Below are 3963 nucleotides of genomic sequence, written 5' to 3'. Positions count from 1 at the left end.
CAAACACCTGCTTAGGGTTATTTTACATAAGTAGCCCAAAATCAACAACGACTCATTTGTACCCTAAGGCATACTTCAGCCCTAAAACAACAGCCATTGATGAATCTGAAAACTAAAAAGGCATGTTTTACTCTGCATAGAAATATTTTTCTATAAAATTCATGATATATATATAACCTTTTTTAATTAATCTGTCGGTAAGGCCATGTTTGGAATTATACTAATTGTGCAAGCATACAATTTGTTTTTTAAAACAGTATTTTCAAAATACATGACAGAAATAATTTCTTCCCCAGTGGCTGCATCTACACATGTGCTTTACCACAAAGTAAACTAATTGCCTCCTCAGCTTCACCATCTCCACATGCATCAGTATTTGGGCCACAGTAAGTTAGTGAACTCTTTAATAGTACTATCTTACCACAGAGTCATTTACTGCCCTGAAACACACGTGTGGACAGTGAGCAGGGCAGCAGCACTTCGAGCTGGGGCAGAGCAGCCCTAGGCTGACACGAAATTCGAAGGGTCAGTCACATGGCTTCACAGTTTCAGCACTCTCATGCCTCGCCAGCCTGTCTGCCACCCAATGCTGCCACGTGGAGCCCAGCACTGACTCCCCATGAGCCTGCTGCCAGCCCAGGATTGCATTGTCCCAGCTCAACATACACATGAAGATGCTGCTCCTAGGAGCAATGTACTCTGGCACAAACTGCTCCAGATTTTATCATGTCATATTAATTACACATGTAGATGTACCCAGAATGACTAACGGGCATTATGCTAATAATGCCATTGTACCAAGGGTCCCTGCAAATGGCAGGAGGCAATAGGACAAAAATAAAGGGGATATGGAAGCTTCTCAAAAAGTATGTTGAGCAAAGATATGTAGATCTAAAACTTCTCACTCCTGCCCCTGGAAATTGTGTCAAGGCTAATGCTCATCAGAGTGCCTGAACAAACATATACTTCCTATCATCATGTTGAACCTAATCTAAGTCAGGTAAAGTATTTCAGGCTGAAATGCTCTAAATCTCTCATATGTATTAAACTGATTTTAAAATATAATGGAGACTAAAAATATAAAGCATTGCTCAAATTGTTACATTTACTTGGACTAAAGGACCAGACAGACCAGTAAACTTTGGCAACAACATAAAGAAGTTATTGAATCAAATGCTTTACTACACTTTGGAAATTTTGTTAAAAACACAATGAGAGATCCTAGCTTCAAATCATAATGAAGTGCGAGTCATAGGTCAAGCTTGTGATTGTGACAAAACAGAAACTATAGCCATGAGCCCACAATAGCTGATTCACTGGTTGAGTTGCAAATATTAAATTTGGAGTCATCACAAAGTTGCACCAAGAACTTGAATAACAAGATCAACATACTGAAAGTCCCTTGTGCCTTCAAAATCGACATACATTTATTTCTACCACTCCCAAAAAAGAGGTTTTCTAGGGGCATCAGTTTACCTAAAAAAAAGTACAGCAAAGGCATGAAAAGGAACAGCGTTCCCATGCAAGTTGTGGGTTAGAAAATACAGTAAATCGCTTCATATGTCTATTAGGACTGAGTCTTTCTTTTTACATTGCCTGATTTAGATAAGGATATTTCAGACCTAGAAACTAGACAGATACTACATATTGATTATAGAAGAGTAATCATTTTGGGTTACTGTTGACAAGGAGTAATTTTAACCTAGCAGAGGTAAAAGACTCTCTCTCCACTTATCCTGCACTTAACACATAGCAAGTCTCCCAGGGAAAACCTTGTATTCCCAAAATGCAAACATTTAGACTCAAACCTGAATGCCAGTGATACTACAGCGTTGCTCAGGCACTGCATTAACATTGTGGGTATATAGTCCTTGGCAATACTTTACTACAATGGGTAATATATAAGACCAATAGCATAACTAGGGTGAGGTGAGCTGGGCACCAGCACTGAGTGCTAAGTATGAGGGAGCACCAGAATTGCCCTCAGGAGTCTTTACCCTCGAAGGGCCAGCCCCACACTAAGTAGTGTATCTGGGGAGGTGGGGGAGCCAGTGAAGTGAGCAAAATGGTGCTCCCTCCTCCGCTCTCCCAAGGAGCCTTTGCCAAAGAAGACATAGCACTGTGCTCAATATGTATGTATGGGGGGCAGGGAGGAGCAAACAGGGCACCAGGGTTGGTTCCCGGGGACCCTGGCCACAGGGCTGCTGCTTCTGAGTGGAGCTTATGCTCCCATATACAGCAGCAGTGAAGTAAGCTTTCCCTTTCCCCCCACCCCAGTGATCGGCTACAAAAATTACATGAACTTCACAAACAAATATAAAGGAATGGAAGTCCATCTTGGGCCATTCAACAACAAAATCCATTTAAGCAGGATCTGATTCAGCAGTGTAACTGAGGGGGTTACAGCAAGTCATTACTGAAGCTGACAGCTTGCTGTAGTGTTTCCTCCACGAGTGTAGCAGTCAGCAATATCCCGGGGCATGAAGCTGCCCAGTTACACCCCCTAATCTAATGCAAAATGCAACGTAATTTTCTATTGGAATGCTATGCTTAACATTTAACAGTATCTATGTTGCACAATATAATTAATATGAAATATGTTTTGAAAGCATTTGAGATCTAGCAGAATCCCAGTTTTCACTGATACAGTCCATTTGGACAGTGGAATTTAGACAGTTCACCCTGGAGTCTAAACTGAACGGGCTGCCTCACAACACCAAAAGAAGAATTCCCTTCAGCAGGGCTCATATACTTCCTGAGCACTCATGACCCAAGAGGCTGCAGTAGCTGGTAATGTCTCGGCTTACACTAGGTGGCACACGTATAACATAACTCAAAACTGAATGCCAGCATTCCAAGAGATATGAGTTTTCTTCATCACCTGAAAACATTTTTTCTATAGTGGGCCATATGAAATTCAGCATGAATGAGTGCAGGAGCTCTGAAGGAAGTAAGAGAAACTGTTTCTAAAGTGGATGTAACTAAGACTGGCCATAAGACATTGTTTGGGAGAAAGGAGGTTAGTGGTCTGAGCTTCCTTTTTGATCTAGCTGCCTTGCCCAGGACCAACAGATTCAAATTTAGGCACATTTGAGTCCCTCACAGCCAGCTACACTGGGATCCAGGCCATTTACTGAATATTTCAAATGATACCTTAAAAATCTGATCTATGATATTTGGGATGACAGGGGTTTTTTTTAAATAAAGGAAGGGGTAATTTCCCTGGTCTTCTTAGGACAGCTTACCTTCTTTTCTCTGTTCATCTTGTATCTCCTTCTGGGCTAAATCAATTGCAAGGCTCCAAAAGTGACTCTGAATATATATCTAGTTTTGGCATGCCTGTGTAATAACAGGCAGCGGGTATTACAGTTCTACCCAAATGGAATGTAACAGTGAGCACGTCTACATGTCACTGTGCATGGGGCACTATGGGCAGTTCCTGCACCATGCACACGGCGCATGGATAATTTTCACTGGTATATCATCATAGCAGCATGCTGTACCCAGGGAGAATGCCATTATGGCAATGTAGCTGATGATCATGTGTAGACACATGGGATCACTATGTCACTGTTGTAGCGCATCGTATAGTGATATCGTGCATCATTACATCGCTGTAGGACGTGTAAACACACCCAGTGGGAACTTAATATTGAGCTTGAAGGGGAGACAGAGAGCAGAATGTGCCTGTTTTGATGTCAAAGTAGTTGTTCTATCTTATCAAAATTTCAGAAAAGACGATGCAATTTATAAGTGCATAAGTTTATTGGCTTTGGACTATGTAATATATGCAAATATCTATGTGTTTATCCACATCAAAAAAGCAGTGCTTATGCTATTAAAATACCAAAAAGGTGGTTTACTAGTTTAGTAGTAAATAAGAGTGTCTACATGGGAGTTTAACAGAACCGAGTGCATTGATTTAGCACCTTCAGTTGACTCAACTTTTTTAAGTATGTCTCC

The sequence above is a fragment of the Crocodylus siamensis genome, chromosome 6 (genome assembly GCF_052110815.1).
Source record: "Crocodylus siamensis isolate JL-2025a chromosome 6, ASM5211081v1, whole genome shotgun sequence".
NCBI lineage: Eukaryota > Metazoa > Chordata > Crocodylia > Crocodylidae > Crocodylus > Crocodylus siamensis.
This window is presented reverse-complemented; position numbering follows the sequence as displayed.